The 23085-nt window shown below is 47.3% G+C and overlaps 1 protein-coding gene across 1 annotated transcript in view; it reads right to left on the reverse strand.

Annotated features, from left to right (window-relative positions):
- LOC138286718 (zinc finger protein 665-like) overlaps positions 1–21689 on the reverse strand; it is a 53774-nt gene extending 32085 nt beyond the window's left edge. Inside the window, exon 1 of the mRNA XM_069227231.1 lies at positions 21528–21689. The gene's annotated coding sequence lies outside the window, so the exon portion shown is untranslated. The remainder of the gene's footprint in view (positions 1–21527) is intronic.
- Between the last annotated feature and the right edge of the window lie 1396 nt (positions 21690–23085).

Raw genomic sequence — 23085 nt, forward strand, 5'->3', positions numbered from 1 at the left:
TCGCTCCCCTTTGGGGGGCATGTCTTTTAGGGCCATTTCTGCCCCCCTTGAGGGCAGATCAGCCTATTATTTTTAGGCTGATCTGCCCCAAGGGGGGCAGAAACCACTAGAACGCCAGGGATTTTTTTTTATGTGTTTATTTTTGTGGGGGGGGGGGCGTCCCCTTGGGCACGGGGCGCCCCCCCAAGGGGGGCATTGACCTGTTGGCCATTTCTGCCCCCCCTGGGGGCAGATGGGCCTATTTTTGTAGGCCCACCTGCCCCCCAGGGGGGCAGAAGCCACTTAGACACCAGGGATAGTGTGTGTGTGTGTGTGTGTTAGTGGATGGGGGGGGGGGGGCCTTGGGCAAGGGTCGCCCCCCACTTTGGGGGCACATGTACCCAGGCCATTTCTGCACCCCTTGGACACAGATCAGCCTATTATTTTTAGGCTGGTCTGCCCCCAAGGGGGGCAGAAACCACTAGAACGCCAGGGTTTTTTTTAAATTTGTTTATTTTTGTGGGGGGGCGTCCCCTTGGTCACGGGGCGCCCCCCCAAGGGGGGCATTGACCTGTTGCCCATTTCTACACCCCCTGGGGGCAGATGGGCCTATTTTCTTAGGCCCACCTGCCCCCAAGGGGGGCAGAAGCCACTTAGACACCAGGGATAGTGTGTGTGTGTGTGTTAGTGGATGGGGGGGGCCTTGGCCAAGGGTCGCCCCCCACTTTGGGGGCACATGTACCCAGGCCATTTCTGCACCCCTTGGAGACAGATCAGCCTATTATTTTTAGGCTGGTCTGCCCCCAAGGGGGGCAGAAACTACTAGAACGCCAGGGATTTGTTTTTATTTGTTTATTTTTGTGGGGGGGCGTCCCCTTGGTCACGGGGCGCCCCCCCCAAGGGGGGCAATCAATCAATCAATCAATCATAGTATTTATAAAGCGCGCTATGTACCCGTCAGGGTTTCGAGGCGCTGAGGGGGGGGGGGGGAGGGGAGCGCTGCTGGTTTATCGGTCGAAGAGCCAGGTCTTGAGGAGCCTTCTGAATGCGAGGAGGTCCTGGGTCTGGCGAAGGGATGTGGGGAGAGAGTTCCAGGTCTTGGCGGCGAGGAAGGAGAAGGATCTGCCGCCGGATGTCTTGCGCTGGATTCGGGGTACGAAGGCGAGGGCGAGGTTGGCGGATCGGAGTTGACGTGTTGGGGTGTAGAAGTGAAGTCTGGTGTTGAGGTAGGAGGGTCCGGTGTTGTGAAGTGCCTTGTAAGCGTGGGTCAGGAGTTTGAAGGTGATCCTCTTGTCTACCGGGAGCCAGTGGAGTTCCTTTAGGTGAGGGGAGATGTGACTTCGGCGGGGTATGTTGAGGATCAGTCGGGCGGAGGCATTTTGGATACGTTGGAGGCGTTTGATGTCTTTGGTTGGGATGCCTGTGTAGAGTGCGTTGCCGTAGTCAAGTCTGCTGCTGACGAGGGCCTGGGTCACCGTCTTTCTGGTTTCTGTTGGAATCCACTTGAAAATTCTGCGGAGCATTCGGAGGGTGTTGAAACAGGAGGAGGAGACGGCGCTGACCTGTTTGGACATGGTGAGGGCGGAGTCCAGGATGAAGCCGAGGTTTCTTGCGTGGCTGGCAGGGGTGGGTGGGGGTCCGAGGACGGAGGGCCACCATGAGTCGTTCCAGGCCGAGGGAGTGCGTCCGAGGATGAGGACTTCCGTCTTGTCGGCATTGACCTGTTGCCCATTTCTACACCCCCTGGGGGCAGATGGGCCTATTTTGTTAGGCCCACCTGCCCCCAAGGGGGGTAGAAGCCACTTAGGCACCAGGGATAGTGTTGTGTGTGTGTTTTTTTTTTTTTTGGAGGGCTGTCCCCTTTGGCAAGGGTCGCTCTCCATGGGGACACACTACTAAAGGTATTTTCTGGCTTCCTTGGGGTAGACAGGCCTATGTTATTAGTAGGCCCATCTGCCCCTATGGCAGAATCCACTTAGGCACCAATTTCTAAATGTTTGATGGTGGGGTGTTTGTCAACTGAAGAAGTCTTTGCATTTGTGATAAAAAATGTTTTCCTCCTTTTTGTTCTAGTTCAAAGCTTTTGCTTTATTTGCTGTGGCTCCTTGCGGTTTTGGCGGTGGTTGACCTGCAGTTTGCACAGTTGCATGTTTTAGGTAAGTAAAAACAATTTACTCCAAAGGACTATTGTTGCCATGCATGAATGACATGTTTGTAGGGGGTGTACTAAATGCAGGATTGTGTGTGAAATTGTCCTTAGGTTTGTGCACAATGATATTTGTTTTGTCTTATTTCTAATTTGCCTTTCTTTCTTTATTTTTAGTGGGATATCATTGGTGATTGCTGTGTAGTAGCTGGTCAATCAAGCTTTTTCAGGCAAGTGAGCGGTATAGTTTTTGAGTTTATAACTCTTACTAACAAAGCTACACTTTGTTACTTGTCTTACACAGTGCTGGTTGTTGGTGGTGAATTTGTCCAGTTAATTTTAGCAGGAGAGATCATGGCTAGCCGCAGGATGACCGCTCAGCAGGTGGTTGGTATGCTTTTTGAGTCACAGTCTGATCATGACTATGAGACGGACTCTGCATCTGAGGCAGAGGAGGAAGTCAGAGATTCTGGCAGTGATGTTTCTCTTGGAGGGGAATCTTCTGATGATGAAGCCACACTCAGTGCAGATGAAGGGCCTGTTTTAGAGGAGGACATTGATGTGCCAATAGTGCAGCAACCTGGGGCTGAAAGGTTTCCCGTTATAAGACCCGATGTCTGGGTTGCCCCAAACATGGAGCAGCCAGAGTTGCCTGCCTTTACTGGTCTCCCGGGGTGTAACGCCAATACAGAGAACTTTATGCCTATCAATTTCTTTGAGTTATTCATGGATGATGTGTTTTTGGAAGAGATTGTTGAGCAGACTAATTTGTATGCGGAGCAGCATTTGAGGGACAACGCTGCTAGACTTAGGCCACACTCTAGAGCTGCCCAGTGGATTCCCACAAATTTGGAGGAGTTAAAAAAGTTTTTGGGTTTGACTTTTTTGATGGGGTTGATAAGGAAGCCGTCACTGGCTTCTTATTGGTCTACTAGTCCCTTGATGGCAACAGCTATATTTCCAGCGACCATGAGTCGTAATCGGTATTTGCTTCTTCTTAGGATGCTGCATTTTGTTGACAATGCTTTAGCCTTGCCACGAGATCACCCAGATTCTGACCGTCTTTTTAAGATTAGGCCTGTCCTTGATCATTTTGTAGATCGGTTTTCGGAGGTCTATGTTCCAGGCAAAGAGTTAAGTGTGGACAAGTCTTTGGTCCTCTTCAAGGGTCGTTTGGTTTTTAGGCAGTACATTCCTAGCAAAAGGGCACGATATGGAATTAAATTGTATATGCTGTCTGAAAGTAGGACAGGATATGTGTATAGTTTCCGTGTGTACACTTGTAGGGATTCCAATATTGACCCCCCTGGTTGTCCTCCCACTTTTGGAGTTACTGAGAAAATTGTGTGGGATCTTGGTAGACGACTGTTCAACAAAGGTCACCATTTGTATGTAGATAACTTCTACACTGGTGTGCAATTGTTCAAGGAATTGTTTAGAGTGGACACAGTTGCTTGTGGCACAATCCGTTCTAACCGGAAAGGCTATCCAAGGGAGCTTGTCTGTAAAAAACTTGAGAGAGGACAGTGCCGTGCCTTGCGAAACGAGGAGCTGCTAGCTTTGAAATTTTCAGACAAGAGGGATGTCTACATGCTAAGTACCATCCATGATGAGAGTACTTCCCCTGTGACTGTTTGGGGCCAGGTTGCTGAAGTGCGCAAACCTGTGTGCATTTTAGATTATAATAAGCACATGGGAGGTGTAGATAGAGTTGACCAGAGGTTGGAACCTTATACTGCTATTCGTAAGTCTTACGTTTGGTATAAGAAGTTAGCACTTCACCTCTTCCACTTAGCAACCTTCAATGCTTTTATTGTGTTTAGGGATAGGTCTCCAGAGTCAAAGATGACATTTGTGAAATTTCAGGAGTCAGTGATAGAGAGCCTTATTGTGGTGGAACAGGCCAGAGTTCCTAGAGGAGCAGTGGTGGAGGATGTGGCTAGATTGAAAGATCACCACTTTGCTGAGCACATTCCTCCCACACCCAAAAAAGACTTTCCAGCTAAGAAATGTAGAGTGTGTTTTCGAAGAGGTATCCGGAGGGAGACTTGAATGTACTGCCCAGATTGTCCTTCAAAGCCTGGGCTGTGTGTCGGTGCTTGTTTTAAGAATTACCACACCCAGAAGAATTTCTGGGAACAACCATGAGTGTAAACTCATGTCTGTTTTGTATTTTCATGTGTTTAGTTTCATGGTTAGCATTTCTGTCATGTTCTTAGTTAGAGCTTTTGTGTTTGTAGTTTTGTAATTCTTTCTACTTAGTTAGGGGTTCCTCTGTTAAAAAAAATAAAAAAATGATGCCATTGTGGTTGGAGTGAGGCTTGGCTGAGAGTGTACATATTGACTTGCTGTTGGCTACTGCAACACACTGCCAGCCAAACACCAGTCCACACACTCCCATCAGCTGGTGTGATTGTTGTATCAGGCATGTGGGCGTATGTAAATGATGGGCCCTTAAGTGGCGCTGTCTGTCGATGTGAGTGTTGTAATGTGCTGGGCCCGTGGCTGGCGGTGTGAATGGCCTTGTGTGTGTCATGTATGAAAGTTGTGTGAATGGACTGTAAAGCGGTTGGTGCCTTGTCGCGGCTTTACAGCTCACGAGCTGTGAGTCATTGGTTCAGTTTTTTGCCTTTCAGTTACTAACAGTGCATTTCATTTTTGTGAAAGCTCTTGTTAGTAAAATTTGATCCACTGAACCATCACTCACCCTCGTGCCAAATCCAACCAGTATGTGTGGTAAAAATGACAAAACCTGCTCCGCTGTAATCAGGCGTCGCAGCACACCTGTGACACGCTAGGTGCCTCAGGTGGGACCCCGATGATGAAGCATGCCACCAACTTGGTTGGTGGGTGAGGGGTCTTTTTCACATAACCTAACTGTGTTTCTTTTCAAAATGTTAGTGTTTGGCACATCACGGACGTATGTGGGCACATCAAAACGATATACAGTATTACAAAACTACCTGTGTTTGGGGGGGGGAGAGGGCACCTATGTTTTTGGTCCTGTGTGCGGCCTTCATCTAGGGAAACCTACCAAACCCAGACATTTTATAAAACTAGACACCCCAAGGAGTCCAGGGAGGTGTGGCTTGCGTGGATCCCCCAACATTTTCTTACCCAGACTCCTCTGTAAACCTCAAAATGTGCTTAAAAAAGCATATTTTCCTTACTTTTCTTCGTAGGATCACCACTCCAGCACAAAATTCCTACTCCCCAGTGTTCCCCTCAGCCTCCCAAGTAAAATGACACCTCACTTGTGTGGGTCCCCAAAGCAGAGTCAGTCTAAAGATGTATAAAAGAATATGTCCTTATAAACTTGCTGTGCTATCCCCTCTATCTCTACAAGTTTTGGGCCTTATTCTGTTGCAGGCACCTGGCCCACCCACACAAGTGAGGTATCATTTTTATCGGGAGACTTGGGGGAACGCTGGGTGGAAGGAAATTTGTGGCTCCACTCAGATTCCAGAACTTTCTGTCACCGAAATGTGTGGAAAATGTGTTTTTTTAGACAGAATTTGAGGTTTGCAAAGGATTCTGGGTAACAGAACCTGGTCCGAGCCACACAAGTCACCCCATCTTGGATTCCCCTAGGTCTCTAGTTTTCAGAAATGCACAGGTTTGGTAGGTTTCCCTAGGTGCCGGCTGAGCTAGAGGCCAAAATCTACAGGTAGGCACTGTTTTCAATGAAAAAATGTGATGTGTCCACGTTGCGTTTTGGGGCATATCCTGTCGCGGGCGCTAGGCCTACCCACACAAGTGAGGTATCATTTTTATAGGGAGACGTGGGGGAACGCTGGGTGGAAGGAAATTCGTGGCTCCTCTCAGATTCCAGAACTTTCTGCCACAGAAATGTGAGGAACATGTGTTTTTTTAGCCAAATTTTGAGGTTTGCAAAGGATTCTGGGTAACAGAACCTGGTCCGAGCCACACAAGTCACCCCATCTTGGATTCCCCTAGGTCTCTAGTTTTCAGAAATGCACAGGTTTGGTAGGTTTCCCTAGGTGGCGGCTGAGCTACAGGCCAAAATCTACAGGTAGGCACTTTGCAAAAAACACCTCTGTTTTCCTTCACCAATTTGGCTGTGTCCACGTTGCGCTTTGGGGCATTTACTGTCACGGACGCTAGGCCTACCCACACAAGTGAGGTATCATTTTTATCGGGAGACGTGGGGGAACGCTGGGTGGAAGGAAATTCGTGGCTCCTCTCAGATTCCAGAACTTTCTGCCACAGAAATGTGAGGAACATGTGTTTTTTTAGCCAAATTTTGAGGTTTGCAAAGGATTCTGGGTAACAGAACCTGGTCCGAGCCACACAAGTCACCCCATCTTGGATTCCCCTAGGTCTCTAGTTTTCAGAAATGCACAGGTTTGGTAGGTTTCCCTGGGTGGCGGCTGAGCTACAGGCCAAAATCTACAGGTAGGCACTTTGCAAAAAACACCTCTGTTTTCCTTCACCAATTTGGCTGTGTCCACGTTGCGCTTTGGGGCATTTCCTGTCACGGGCGCTAGGCCTACCCACACAAGTGAGGTATCATTTTGATCGGGAGACGTGGGGGAACGCTGGGTGGAAGGAAATTCGTGGCTCCTCTCAGATTCCAGAACTTTCTGCCACAGAAATGTGAGGAACGTGTTTTTTTAGCCAAATTTTGAGGTTTGCAAAGGATTCTGGGTAACAGAACCTGGTCCGAGCCACACAAGTCACCCCATCTTGGATTCCCCTAGGTCTCTAGTTTTCAGAAATGCACAGGTTTGGTAGGTTTCCCTAGGTGGCGGCTGAGCTACAGGCCAAAATCTACAGGTAGGCACTTTGCTAAAAACAGCTCTGTTTTCTGTGATGTGCCCACGTTGTGTTTTGGGGCATATCCTGTAGCAGGCGCTAGGCCTACCCACACAAGTGAGGTATCATTTTTATAGGGAGACGTGGGGGAACATAGAATAGCAAAACAAGTGTTATTGCCCCTTGTCTTTCTCTACATTTTTTCCTTCCAAATGTAAGACAGTGTGTAAAAAAGACGTCTATTTGAGAAATGCCCTGTAATTCACATGCTAGTATGGGCACCCCGGAATTCAGAGATGTGCAAATAACCACTGCTCCTCAACACTTTATCTTGTGCCCATTTTGGAAATACAAAGGTTTTCTTGATAGCTATTTTTTACTCTTTATATTTCAGCAAATGAATTGCTGTATACCCGGCATAGATTGAAAACCCACTGCAAGGTGCAGGTCATTTATTGGCTCTGGGTACCTAGAGTTCTTGATGAACCTATAAGCCCTATATATCCCCGCAACCAGAAGAGTCCAGCAGACGTAACGGTATATTGCTTTCGAAAATCTGACATTGCTGGAAAAAGTTACAGAGTAAAACGTAGAGAAAAATTTGTTTTTTTCACCTCAATTTCAATATTTTTCCTTTTCAGTTGTTATTTTCTGTAGGAAACCCTTGTAGGATCTACACAAATTACCCCTTGCTGAATTCAGATTTTTGTCTACTTTTCAAAAATGTTGCGGTTTCTGGGATCCAGCGTTGGTTTCATGCCCATTTCTGTCACTGACTGGAAGGAGGCTGAAAGCACAAAAAATCGTAAAAATGGGGTATGTCCCCGTAAAATGCCAAAATTGTTTTGAAAAATTGGGTTTTCTGATTCAAGTCTGCCTGTTCCTGAAAGCTGGGAAGCTGGTGATTTTATCACCGCAAACCCTTTGTTGATGCCCTTTTCAGGGAAAAAACCACAAGCCTTCTTCTGCAGCCCATTTTTCCAATTTTTTTGTAAAAAAACGAAATTTTCACTGTTTTTTGGCTAATTTCTTGGCCTCCTTCTGGGGAACCCACAAAGTCTGGGTACCTCTAGAATCCCTAGGATGTTGGAAAAAAAGGACGCAAATTTGGCGTGGGTAGCTTATGTGAACAAAAAGTTATGAGGGCCTAAGCGCGAACTGCTCCAAATAGCCAAAAAAAGGCCTGGCACAGGAGGGGGAAAAGGCCTGGCAGCGAAGGGGTTAATTAAATTCATGAATATTTTGGACATCGACTCCGTTTTCATGCTTAGATTGGATCGCCAATCATCATAGTGGTCGTGATACTCCTCGTTAAGATGGCGCTCGTAGTTATAGTAGAGCCAGCCCCCTTTCTATTTCAACTTTCGGTCCCTTTAAAGACGGACGTCTGAACACGCTGACTTGCGCACACGCAGACCACAGGTTGAGACGCCTGACACGATACTCTGTGTCTTTTTCACATATCGGTAAGTGGGATCGACTGTGGCAGTTTTTTAGCCCTAGGGAGGTCTATATACTACATATACTTCATCCTTAGGGATTTTATACCTTCTATTCTTACCTTCATTTTCACCATAGATCACCGATTAGGACGTGTAAACACACACGCCTCCTTCATTTACGCCAGTCGGGAAATTGCAAGACTGAATACCTCTTATTGATATCCAGCCTCAATTTAGTGGTAGGTCACGATTTATATATCTTGCCATTTAGCAGACTTAGGCCAGTTTGGCCCCCTTCACGATCACTAATTTAGTAATTATTTTTCAGAATTGTCAGAAGTAACCTTACTTTTAAAAGTATCCTACTGAATACTTCTACATCGCTTATTGTTAACAGCTTGAGGATCATAGATTCAGGTATGATTCTATAGGCTTGGGTTCATTTCCGGTTCACTAGGTGTATCATTTTTCTTCTATTTTTTATGCAGGCTTTTGAGAGCACAAGCTTTGGGACTCCGTAACCCAATAGACTATGGGTTTCTTCCCTCTCTGCAATTTTCATATACGTTTGTCATGATCAACCATGTACACACAACACTCTGGCTCATTAATAGATTTTTCACTCATGATGTTGATCTGTATCCTTTTTGTGGCTCCTCGCACAGCCAATTATTACAAGGTTTTGAACTCACCATACTTGTCATTTCACACAATGATGTTTATCTTTACGTCACTGGGTGATGGATTTTAGATAATAATTTTTTCATAAATGTTGATACTTTGATCAGTGTGAAGTACCATGTATGTAAATCAGTCATAATTGTAGCTTTCACAGCCCTGAGATTATCCTCTCATAAGACGAAACACGTGTTGCTGCTGTTTGTTGACCACAACCTAATGTGAAAACATGTTCAAGAATAAACCAGAAATGGATTTAAAATACCGAGTCTACTGACTACATGATGTACTGTGAAGAGAACAACTGAAAGAGGACTCCACTTTATCCTAACACGGATTCTAGAGTATATACTATTTGACGAGTGCCCTGGCCCCTCTCTGTACATACCTTTCTGATAACCATACACCGTTCACCAGGCTGGTGCTGTCAATGATGCCCTTCTTACACATCCTAAAACCACAGGCCTCTGCAGGTAATCTCAATACCCAGAGCTGCATATTGCCACATAGCCCCACCTGCTGTTAACTCCACACTTCACAAAGCATTGGCAGCCTCTCCTATAAACATGTAATCACCTTGTCTGGTGGCCTAACATAACTAGTGAAGAAGCCTTGGGTTATATGTACCTTAGCCCTAGTGAGGTCCCTGTTTTTAATGGTGTATGGACCATCTCCTCTCTTTGCAAAAAGTGCCCTTCATCACCGATTACTTCGACTCTCAGAGTCCTGAGGCACACTCCAGAGCCACCGATGAGACACTCATAGACCCCAAAGACTTGGCCACACAAGTAACTCTGAATAATGGAAGGTCACCATGTCAAGCACACACCTCACATTAACCAGGAATTTGGAGGAGAAAATACAAATCACTCCTTCATCCCTACTCCAAAACCAACTACAGGGAGTGCAGAATTATTAGGCAAATGAGTATTTTGACCACATCATCCTCTTCATGCATGTTGTCTTACTCCAAGCTGTATAGGCTCGAAAGCCTACTACCAATTAAGCATATTAGGTGATGTGCATCTCTGTAATGAGAAGGGGTGTGGTCTAATGACATCAACACCCTATATCAGGTGTGCATAATTATTAGGCAACTTCCTTTCCTTTGGCAAAATGGGTCAAAAGAAGGACTTGACAGGCTCAGAAAAGTCAAAAATAGAGAGATATCTTGCAGAGGGATGCAGCACTCTTAAAATTGCAAAGCTTCTGAAGCGTGATCATCGAACAATCAAGCGTTTCATTCAAAATAGTCAACAGGGTCGCAAGAAGCGTGTGGAAAAACCAAGGCGCAAAATAACTGCCCATGAACTGAGAAAAGTCAAGCGTGCAGCTGCCACGATGCCACTTGCCACCAGTTTGGCCATATTTCAGAGCTGCAACATCACTGGAGTGCCCAAAAGCACAAGCTGTGCAATACTCAGAGACATGGCCAAGGTAAGAAAGGCTGAAAGACGACCACCACTGAACAAGACACACAAGCTGAAACGTCAAGACTGGGCCAAGAAATATCTCAAGACTGATTTTTCTAAGGTTTTATGGACTGATGAAATGAGAGTGAGTCTTGATGGGCCAGATGGATGGGCCCGTGGCTGGATTGGTAAAGGGCAGAGAGCTCCAGTCCGACTCAGACGCCAGCAAGGTGGAGGTGGAGTACTGGTTTGGGCTGGTATCATCAAAGATGAGCTTGTGGGGCCTTTTCGGGTTGAGGATGGAGTCAAGCTCAACTCCCAGTCCTACTGCCAGTTCCTGGAAGACACCTTCTTCAAGCAGTGGTACAGGAAGAAGTCTGCATCCTTCAAGAAAAACATGATTTTCATGCAGGACAATGCTCCATCACACGCGTCCAAGTACTCCACAGCGTGGCTGGCAAGAAAGAGTATAAAAGAAGGAAATCTAATGACATGGCCTCCTTGTTCACCTGATCTGAACCCCATTGAGAACCTGTGGTCCATCATCAAATGTGAGATTTACAAGGAGGGAAAACAGTACACCTCTCTGAACAGTGTCTGGGAGGCTGTGGTTGCTGCTGCACGCAATGTTGATGGTGAACAGATCAAAACACTGACAGAATCCATGGATGGCAGGCTTTTGAGTGTCCTTGCAAAGAAAGGTGGCTATATTGGTCACTGATTTGTTTTTGTTTTGTTTTTGAATGTCAGAAATGTATATTTGTGAATGTTGAGATGTTATATTGGTTTCACTGGTAATAATAAATAATTGAAATGGGTATATATTTGTTTTTTGTTAAGTTGCCTAATAATTATGCACAGTAATAGTCACCTGCACACACAGATATCCCCCTAACATAGCTAAAACTAAAAACAAACTAAAAACTACTTCCAAAAATATTCAGCTTTGATATTTATGAGTTTTTTGGGTTCATTGAGAACATGGTTGTTGTTCAATAATAAAATTAATCCTCAAAAATACAACTTGCCTAATAATTCTGCACTCCCTGTATTTCCCATCTCCATTCGCATATATCTATGTACGTCATCGCCCCCATCACGAGTCACCTTGTACCAGGCACCATCGCTGATGAACTCAAAAATGTCCTTGAACCATCTGCATCTGCTCTTCTCATCCAACTTAACAGACTTTAGTCTGAGCCTCAATGTGTAACTAAACACCAGCCGTTCTCTGGTCATTCAATGCTCAAACCTCACTCCCGAGAGCCACGGAAACCCCCTAGACCTGACTACTAACTACCAAGCTAACCCATTATTGTTTTATTACTGAGCATCCTCTTACTCTGACAACGCTATCATACCAACCCTGGCCGACAGCCATGACTTGTTCAGCCCTCAAATGCGTCTCCTTTTATCTCCTTGAATGACAGCTCTTTGTCAGCCGTGCAAGACTCCTCAGTCATTCCCATTCACTACACTGCTCGTTGAATTCCCCTCACATTCAGTCCTGCGTCTGCAGGTCTCTCTCTCTGTAGCACTTCACTCTCTAATATCACCTCTTTATTTCTGACAAACGCTTTACACGCATTAGACGAAAAATCTCTTCCCTTGCGCGCCCTGCTCCTCTCTTCCAGTTGCACGTTTCCCACTGCCTCACTCCCATTCATCACTCACAGCATTTACTTTTTCTCAAGATGAACTTTTCAAAAAGAAAGTTCCTTCATCACTATTTATCTTCATACGTCGCTCAGTTTACAATGGAACTGCACCTTCTACCTCGAATAGTCCCTCACTTCACAACTTTAAATTAATCCTATAGAGACCATACACAGCCAACTGCATGACAAAGTGTAATTACTGGCACTTACAGACCTAATGGTTTTAAATATGTACATTTTGGTAGGTACAGCAATTCCAGTATGATTGTTTTACTGTTAATTGTTCACTAACCTATTCATCTGACATGAATCACTCACTTTGGTCTATGTCACTCACTCTCTATCCTTCTACTGCCCTTTTGTGTTTCAGACGTTATGCAGATAAAGGTAGTTCAATAAGGATGCCACGGTATGAGGAACATGGGTGCTGTACACATGGCCTGTTTGACGGAATCAAAGGCTTTTTGTCGAGCCTCAGTCCGGAACGCCTTTTTGGTCTGCTTCTTGGAAGTCAGTTCAGCTAAGGGGGTAACAACGGTGCACACCCCTTAACAGGCTTCCTGTAGTATCCAGTGAGGCCCAGGAAGGCTGTCAGTTCTGTCTGTTTTTTCAGGGGGTGGGATGTCCTCAGGTGAAGACAATCTCTATTTTGGCCTGAAGGGGCTGCACCTTGGCCCTGCCCACTTGCCGTCCCGAGTACACCACAGAACCCTGCCTATCAAGCAGCTGCTGGCCTTGACAGTAAGACCGGTCTGTTGCAGAGCCTGAAGGTGAAACAAGTGGCTCTCCCACCTGCTGCTGCAGACAGCTATATCATCTAAGTAGGCAGCTCTGAAGGCCCCCATTCCGGCTAGTATCATCCTTTTTGTTGAACCTTTGTGGAGCAGATGCATTTTCAAAGGTCCTGACAAATGCTACTACAACTCTGAGGAGGGTTTATCAAGCAAAAAGATGTGGACCTACTCTACTGATGCGCCTAAGCAGGGCCATTAACCCCTGCGTGGTGGTTTTATGACCCAGGCATGCATGAATAAAGTTGGGGACATGTCCTGTAGTCAGTTTTAATCACCACTTATCTTCTTATTCATGCTCTGCACAGCTCACAGCCCTTTAACGCCTTTAAAAACATTCAAAGGATGATGTACCCAATATGGCAGTAGAGTTTATCATTCCTCTCCTGCCCAGGCCTTTTCCAGCAACACATCGTGGTGCTCCGGCACCACATCTGGCATTGCCTACAGCGGCCCGGAGTGCAGGCATGACTCCCAACCAACCGAGGGTCCCTTGCTTTACAGCAGTGTTGTTTGTGGTGGGGCGTGGATCAGAGCCAAGAGCCGCATCTGGATGACATGGTGGCTGAATAGCAGGTTCTGCCCCGCCCACGCCACAAGACTTCTCCCTGCTAGCTCCTGCACTACAGGAGGCGCACCACGCCAAGAACTCACACACGAGCTGTCTCTGCAACAGGTGGTCCCTTGACAGCCCCCAAAAGGTAGCAGGAACAGAATTTAGCGGAGGGGTCATCAGACCTTTGCCCACGCTACTGACTTGTCAGCAAGGTGCAGCTGCCAGGAATCCCCAAACACTGACCTGAAGTGGCTGCTAGAAACAGTGCAGAGTGCAAAGCGTAACAAGCTCTGGGAGGCTGGTGGGTGGGGGGGGCGCACTCTGGACCACCCTGAGCGTGCGGCGAGTCGAACAGCGCTGGTGGGAAACGAGAGGACTGTGGACTTGGGCCTTGTTTACTAGGACTTACTTTGCACTGCCACACACGTTTAACGGTCCTTTGCTGAGTTTCCGCCCTCACTTGGACCCCCAATCACCTCCCTGCTCTGTGGATGCCTTTTAACCTCCGTCTCGCTTGCACTACCTAACTTCCATAATTGGAGAAGAGCGCTCTGAAGACGGGCCCGCACTTCCCCACCCAACAAAGCTTAAAGACTTCAGTCCTCTATACAGCACATAGACCGACCCCAGAGAGGAATGAGTGGGCCGAGTACTAAGGTCTGACCTGCAAGGGCCACATAAAGACGAACATGCTTCAATCTGTCATAATTACCAACCCTCTACTGAGTTATTACCTGCATTCAGAACGCCTGAACCCCTCACTGCCCCACGCAAACATTCTGGCCTGCTTCAGACCAATGTTGCTTGGGCGTCATACTACTCTGGGACCCATGGAGATGGACCCCCCAACCATCATCCATCAGGCCATAAGGACCTCAGCCCTGCTCTTTGTCCCTTCAGCTATGGCCGTAGCCAAACATAAATGGCATACGTCAGTGTTAGAAATGTTAACCTGTGCCATGACTACTCCTGCCAAGGATTCTGTTTCGGCCTCACTGTCTTCTACGCAGCTTGACCAGAGTGGACCCTCTGAATTTGACCAGGGCATTCTTAGCCTCCCTCTTTGAATCACTAAAGACTGAAATTCAAGACCTCAAAAAGGATCTCTCTGAGGACATGCAGGACTTACAACAGGACCTGTCCTCTGTAAGAGAACGGGTCTTCACCCTTGAGGATAATAAACAACTGTGAGAGGCGAGGAAGTGGATCTGCTCCGCCAGGAGATCATCCGCCTACAGGAACAATACAACGACCTCAGAGCCCAAGCAGAAGACCTTGAAAATAGGTCACGCCGCAACAATATTCACCTCAGTGGGGTCCCTATGGGCAAAGAGGGATCGGAGATTGAGGGGTACACCCAGGAACTTTTTCACTCTATCCTGGAATGGGAGGAGACCACTGAACTACTTCTGGATAGAGTACACTGGGTCATTGGGTTCCCAATGACAAGTCACTGGATGTCCTAGCCTGTGTGCATGACTTTCAGATCAAAGAGGGCATCCTGAGAAAAGCCAGACCCAAGCAGCATATTCACGTACGCATCCACTCCATCAAACTCTTTCACAATGTGTCACAATTCAACGCTGTAGTAAATTTCAACCAATTACCAACTTCCTGCATTCCAAGGAGGTGACCTATGGCTGCGGGCACCCATTCAAGCTGATCATCTGTTGGGAGGGTTGGCTCCATCAACAACTGAGTCCTGGGCCTATCGGATGAACCATCTGCTCACTCCCAGCCTGGGTCCTCCAGTGGGTCTCCTCCCCAGGCAGCACCCTGGGAAAGGCGGCAAGAACACCATCGCCCTGGGCCAGAGGAACGAGCTCAGGAACACCAGGCAGTGCTGGATAGCCTGGCTTTAGGTACTGATGGGGCATGGGGCATCATGACGCCTGCTCCTTTCGCAGTCTACCTCTGGCCGATCCTCACATGGACGGTTCACCTTATGCCCTACACAGACTGTGGTGGAGGTGAGCTGATTGATACTTACGCTGTAAGTTCCAAATGAAACCTGCCTGCCCATGCCCACTATGTGCACTTCCATTGATAATGGACATTTCCACAACCTGGTTCTGTTAATGTTGTATTTTTGTTACTATTATTGCAAGGTTTTACTCCTTCACTCCATATGGTCTACTTACGACATCGAGGAGTGTTCTGCAATAGTCTATATGTCATCGGGCTCCCCCCACTTTCTATATCTCACCGCCTCATTTAGACAACTTCATCACGTGCCATCTCCTTGACCGACTCACTTGGAACTTAAACTAATGAGCCTCAATGTAAAAGGCCCACTAAACAAGCAGCTATTTTGTCACTTTTACAACACTCGGGTAGTGCCATTTGCCTCCTACAGGAGACCCATTTACTCCCTAAGGACATTCCTAGGATGCAATCATGATGGTTCCCATGTCAGCAGTGGTCCTCTAACTCCATGAAGCGGAGGGGTAGCTATGCTCTTCTCCTGAGGTTTTAAGGGGGAGATTGTATACAAACGAACTGAAATAAGGTTAGACTCAGTGTGTAGGCTTAGGATGGGCACCTTTCATTTTACTCTTGCCAACCTGTACGCACCTAACGACCACCATGAGACATTATTAGAAGCTCCCTCACGTCTATGCTCCGCTCATTGGACACTGCCATACTGGTTGGGGAAGACATGAATCTGGAGATGGACAATGATCTGAACTGGTCTGGCCAACGCTCTGACCAACCCAGAGCCTTTTCCACCCAGGGGCTTCCCTGGTTAGATGACTGTGGATTAAAAGACATCTGACAGCTGTCTCGCCTAAACACACAAGACTTACACCTTTAACTCTGCAGCAAGCAAAACATATGCCCGCATCGACCACTGCTTAGCGACCCCAACCCTACAAGCCCTTGTTTTTGACACTTTTATCGCTCTCAGATTTCTCTTAGATCATGCCCCTCTGACCCTTTGTGCATCCCTCTGCAAGGTAATTGCAGATTTCCTCCACAACAATAATGGAGAGACCTCCCTGGCCTCTCTCTGGGAGACATTAAAATTAGTAGTACAGAGGGAGCTAACAGCTGTTTCAGTTGCGGAGAACCGCTGCCCAAGGAGAAGAAACAGAGCTAAGAGCAGAAAGTACCAGAGCTTGAGGACATACATAAACACACTGGGGCCCCAAAGGTTTGGAGGGAGCTTGACAACAAATGAAGCACTAAGATGTGGATAGAGCAGAATATGCAATGGCTCGTCTGAAACACCAACTGTATCTAGGAACCAACTGGTGCAGCGCATGCTTGCACAAACTCTACTCAGGCTTGGTCGAAGTAATTCGAGCCAGCCCTTCCAGCGAAGCACATACAGATGCAGAAATGGCTTCAGCGTTCCAACAATTCTAGAGCACCCTATACGCCACCTCAGACAACACATCACTGACTTCACAAGCTACCTTGAAAGCAGCTTGCTTCCTCCCCCTACACCCCACGACTCCGAAGCATTAGCAAAGCCCATCTGCATAGAGGAGGTCATTTTGGCCATTGCCTGCCTGAAACTCATGAAATCCCCCAGGCCTGATGCCTTTCCCTCACAATTCTACGACATCTTATGCTGTGATCTGGCCCCTCTACTCACATGCCTTTTCAACTCCTTCCCTGACACTGGCTCCCTCACTGATTCTATGCTAGAAGCCTCTATTTCTGTTATCCCTGGCAAGGACCCAGCTCTTTGAGGGTCATATAGACCCATCACACTCCTCAACATTGATACCAAGCTTTTTACAATAAAAACGCTGGCCCACCGCCACGGCTAATGCTTGGTTTGATTGACCCAGACCGAGCAGGTTTTATACCCATCCATCAATGCAGAGACAACATCAAACACATTTTACTTTTACTAGATCAGATACACAGATCCCAGAAATAAGCTATCCTCCTGTCTACCAACATGCAAAAGGCGTTTGACAGAGTACATTGGCCCTATCTGTTCACAACCCTAAAGGGTTTGACTTCGGAGACAAATTCCATTGATGGTTCTGTTGCATGTACAGTGCTCCTAGGGTCTCAATGAGAGTCCATGGTGTAGTGTCTCAGTCCTTTCCTATCCAAAGCAATACGCAACAGGGATTTCCCCTACCCCCCTCCTTTTTGCCTTATACAGACCCCCTAGCTCAAAAGATGTGGTCCAACCCAGATATTTTGGGGATATAGTTCAGGGTAAATCCAACATCTTATTAGCCTTTATGCAGACAACATGATCCTAGCCATCATGGACCCAATCTCGTCTCTTCCCCCAACTTGTGGCAGAACACCAAACTTTTAGGAATCTATCTGGTATCAAAGTAAACATTCAAAAATCCAAAATTTTAAACCTTTCGGTAACCCCACCTCATGAAGCTCGCCTCTGCTCCATGTTCCCTTTCAAATGGGCACAGGATTCTATCCATGAAACCTCAACACTAACTATAGAGCCCTTTCTACCCAAGTGATGGCCAAACTAAACACATGGTGTTGTCTTTGCCTTTCCTGATTGGGAAGGATAGTGGCCATAACAATTGTCCCATGTATTCTGTACCTCTCCAGACCCTTCCACTGACCCCTCCAAGATGTACTTTGCCGTCCCTGCAAATAGAGCTCCATAACTTTATCTGGGATGGGAAGAAACCCCCCTTCAAAAGCACCTGCTGTATCGCCTGCTGTGGGAGGGGGGGACTGACAATGCCCCTTCCACTGTGATATTTCCAAGCCTCCCAACTTCGCTTCCTGGTAGAATGGAGCCAACCGCTCACAGAGAAACACTGGTGCTTTATGGACCAGGCTGTGGTAGACGCTCACATATGGAAAGAACCCTAGATTCCCTGGAAGCACTGCGCATGGGGCCTATATTCATCCCCGTAACTAGCTCAGGCTTTCGATTGTGGGATGCTGTAGCGATCAAAGCTGGGTTAACTTCTTTTCAGTCTCCTATGACCCCAATCTTGTCTAATCCAGACTTTACCCCGGGAATGCAGTCCAACAGATTTTAAAGCTGGCAGGGGGGTAGGTGCAAGTGTGTAGGGTGCCTGTTTGCTCTCCAAGGAATTATCCCATTTAAGCAACTAAAATCTGACTATGGCCTGATGGAAGCAGACCGTACCCATTACGTCCAAGTATGACACTGGGTGCTGCGCCCGTCTATGAGGCCACATGCAGAGAGGCTCTGACACCTTTCAAGAAATGGGTACTCCTAAAAAAATTAAAAAAAAAGACAGCCGCCTCATCATGGGGCTCTATACTATAATGGGCAAGGGGATCTTATCGACCAGAACTGCAGGACATTCTAGATAGGAGGCCGAACTTGACAGGGTTCTTTCTGACAAGGAGTGGGACGACATCCATTAGGAACACAGCACTCGGCTCACAACATGGCAAGTACTGAAACAGCTTAGAAAATAGTGTCATATTGGTACCTAACCCCAGCCTGGAACCCTAATCGCTCGAAGGAACGCTGGAGGGGATGCAGGGCATTGGCACCTTGATCCATCTTCTCTGTCATTGGCCGAAACTGGGCTGCTATTGGCAGCATATACTAGACAACATCGATCGAGCACTTAGTACCATCATCCCGAGGTTCCGGCCTATACTATTTTAGGGCTTCCTAGTCCATTGATATTCCCACTTCGCTCACTGAGAGGGAAACAAATGGCCCTGGAATTGGGAACCGCCCATCAGGTGATTCTTTCCTTGTGGGGCACATTTAGGATCCCTGACTACACCACCTGGCTCTGCAAATTATAGTTCATACTGGGAATGGAAAAACTGTTCCTAGCTGCCGACTAACAGAGCGACTCTTACTCTGGCCTATGGGCACCATTCATGCGTATACTTTCAACTGAATTCAGTGAATTAACCTGCCCAGTTTATCTTAAACTGCTCCACTTGGTCCCTGGGACACAGTCCACTGATAATTTAGCCTCAGCCTAACTTGTCTGACTGTCACACAATTTCAATTTCCACCACTTGACACTACACGCTTCCTCTACAGACCACTTAGATATCTTTCTTTTGCTTGAGAATTTAGGGGGAGGGATAGAGTGTTGTTATCGTTTCTTTTTTAAAATCCGCTTAGCAACGCTGCCGGCCCCAGGGTGTAGGCAAGCAGCTGTCAACCTAAGTTCTGAACTTTTCACTGATGCTGCCGGCCTCCTGGGTTGTAGGTGACGAGCTGTGTATGTATACGATTTGCTGAGGCGCTAATAGACAGAACTGATTCATAAAAGCATCCAAAGAGCTCCTCCCTTTCACTGAGGGGGTTGCAGCCCACACTGTGATCAGCTGTCACAGTGTGGGGAGATTCCCTATAATGAAGCATGACAACTTTGGTGGGTGAGGGAATTCGTACTCATGGAATGAATTTTCCTATTCAGCTAGGCTATAGGGCCCTCTTATCTAATGGAGACCCAATTGTTTGTCTGAGCATTAGAGATATAGATAATGCCTTTCTTCCATGCACAGTGCAGACACAGGTACAGATAATAACCCGTCTTCCATGCACGGTGCAGACGCAGGTACAGATAATCCCCCGTCTTCCATGCACAGTGAAGACACAGGTACAGATAATGCCCCTGTCTTCCATGCACAGTGCAGACACAAGTACAGATAGTGCCCCTGTCTTCCATGCACAGTGCAGAATCAGGTACAGATATTGTCCCTGTATTACATACACATTGCAAAAACTGGTACAGATAATCCCCCACCTCTTTCTTCCAGGCAGAGTACAGCCAATGTTCCTGTCATCCATGCATAGTGCAGACACAAGTACAGATAATCCCGTCTTCCATACACAGTGCAGACACAAGTACAGATACTGTCCGTGTCTTCCATGCACAGTGCAGACACAGGTACAGATAATCCCCGTCTTCCATACAAAGTGCAGACACAAGTACAGATAATGTCCCTGTCTTCCATGCACTGTCCAGACTCAAGTACAGATAGTGCCCCTGTCATGCATGCCAATATAGACACAGGTACATATAATGCCCACCACTCCCCTGCATCTGCCTCCTAGTGTCTGATGCTTGGGTCCTAAGGAGTAGTAGTTTAAAGGGGATAAAAATAGTGTTGGGCGTTCAAAAAAACGGTGTGGCTCAAAAAAAGGTAATTAGGAATCCCTTCCAAGAGGTTTGGTTAATGTAATTAGGCATGTGGCATAAATGTAAACTAAAATCCTGTGCCTCACACAGCACGGAGGGTGAACAGTATTTGGGTACCTATCTGAGGCCGAGGCAAAGATTGCCGCACCTCTTCCTACAAATGATATAGGTCATGTATATTGACAACTATAGTCCAGAAGTTCACGAGTCTAGAGGACCAACCCCTAATCCTCAATCACCGAGTTACACGGTGCTATAATTGCGAAATAAGACAGCACAAATATATTTCAAATTATAGAAGAGGGAAAATACCCTTGGGTGTCTTTATGTCCTTATGCAGCATCATATAAAAGAATTGTTCCATGGAACATGTCCTCCTTTAACAGGATTGGTTTGGGACGAAACGTTGGGTATTTTCACTGTATATACAGTCACAGATCGATGATCATAACTGAATCAATAAAAAGCAATCATGTTCAAGGAGGACGTGGTCGATGGAAACATTATTTTATATGATGCTGCATAAGGACATAAAGACATCTAAGGGAATTTTCCTTTTTCTATAATTACATATATGAATATATATTTGTGCTGAGTCTTATTGCGCAAGTGTTTGGGTACCTTTCTAGGAGTTTTCTGTTATTGCACCCAGACATGTCACACAACACATATCCCTAAGGCAGGCTTTGGCTCCGTTTATATCTGTAGGAGATGAATGAATAACAGCGTGCTGATGACTGAGCTCCGTGGGCGGAGGGGGCCTTGGACGGATGCAGGCTGACCCGCCCTCCCTTCTAGTCTCTCTGCGACACGTGCGCCTCTCACTCCTGCACCTGCCTCCTCCGTCCGCAGAGCCCGAGGCCGCGGAGGAACTGCAGAGACGCCACCTGGAAAACACAGGCAGGGGCATGAGCCAGGCGTCGCCCGGGGGTGTCCGCGGTCCGGGGGGGCTCCCGCCTGCCAGGGGCGGCTCATGCACAGGACGCCGTTACCTGCTGCGCCTCCGGGCGCTACGGGCCGCCTCCGGGCGCTACGGGCCGCCTCCGGGCGCTACGGGCCGGGGTCGCCGGTACAAAGGATGCTGCTGCGCGCGCTCCCGGCCGCAGGAGCCGCAGGAGCCGCGGCAGCATCAGGACCGCGCGCCATTGGTGGCTCAGAACGAGGCTGCGCGTCACGGCGCCCGGAAGTGGGCGGGCGCGCCTGGGTTTCTGAAGGCACTCCCCGGCGTCCCGCTCATCCTGGGGCGTCGCTCGCCGCACCCCGCCGCACCCCGCAGCGCGCCCCCGCACCCCGCCGCACGCCCCACAGCCAGGACATCAGTGTGGCGAAGCCACGAACCCCCGGAGCACCGCCCGAGAGCGCACTCCGTTTCCCGATCAATCATGGCTGCCGTGACGTCACCCCAGCCGGAGCGGCCGCGCTGTGCTCCGATTGCGCATGCGCGCCTCACAGTCATGCACAGCTCACTCCTCGTGGAGAAGTGTTGTATTCATTCACCCGCAGGCTGCGCCTTCCAGCACCCTGTCACTGGGCACTTGCACTTCCTACTGTATGACCAGTACTGGCCGGCGGATGCTAGTAGTTCTTCTTCTCATGAGTACATGTTTAAACAGAAACTAGAAGAAACCACCTTACATTTGAACTAGAGTTCCCCTAATGGTCCTGAATGCTCCGATTACTTACAAGTAAACTTCAGTATCTGCTTGCCATGGTCACAGTCATTACAAATTGAAGTGGTTCCACCTCCTAGATAGAAAAGATAATTCTAAGTAAGCCCTGCCACCCTCTTGGGTGCTATAAAAGAGAAGCTTACCCAGAAACACCCTTTTACATCTAAGCACAGTCAAAGGCAAGGAGGGTGGTTGCCACTGGGATGATTGTGAGGAGGACCAAGAGTAATGAAGATTCCCTGTAAGTATTCGGCTCATCACCTCTACCACCCTCGTCCCACTCATCATAAATTAAAGTATACGCCTTTGAAAAAAAGAAAACAGACTTTAGCATTAGGATACACACTCAGTGACTTTAATGAACACTAACGATAAAACCAAATTGGAATAAAACAAAATCAAGAACTAATCAAGAGATACTTTCAGAACCCCAGCAACAAAATGTATATCATAATCAAATCAGCACATGAGCTGCACAGGGAAATCAGGAAATATCCAAAAGACAAGTCAATAGAACAAGATTCTAAAGGAGACTGTCTCCAATTACTACATCTATCTTAACTTAAAAATACTCCAAACCGTTCGTTTGGTCAGTTCAATGAGTCCAATTATGCAAAAAGACAATATCCAATCAGTCTTTGAGCACAAATCTAATTTGCAACAACATTCCCAGGTTTGCTGAGAAGTCGTGTCTCCTTTCTGTGTGAATCCAATAGTTTAAACATTTTCTATATCACTTGTTGCAATCCATATTCTTTCCCATGGTACAATACTATTTCAACAGTTCACATGAGACAGTTCCGTTAAACAATAGTGACTGCTTTAGATTTCAGGCTCTATGTCTCAATGTACCACAGTCAAGGTCATTGGGAAACAAGTC

Source organism: Pleurodeles waltl, chromosome 3_2 (assembly GCF_031143425.1).
Source record: "Pleurodeles waltl isolate 20211129_DDA chromosome 3_2, aPleWal1.hap1.20221129, whole genome shotgun sequence".
NCBI classification, from domain to species: Eukaryota; Metazoa; Chordata; class Amphibia; order Caudata; family Salamandridae; genus Pleurodeles; species Pleurodeles waltl.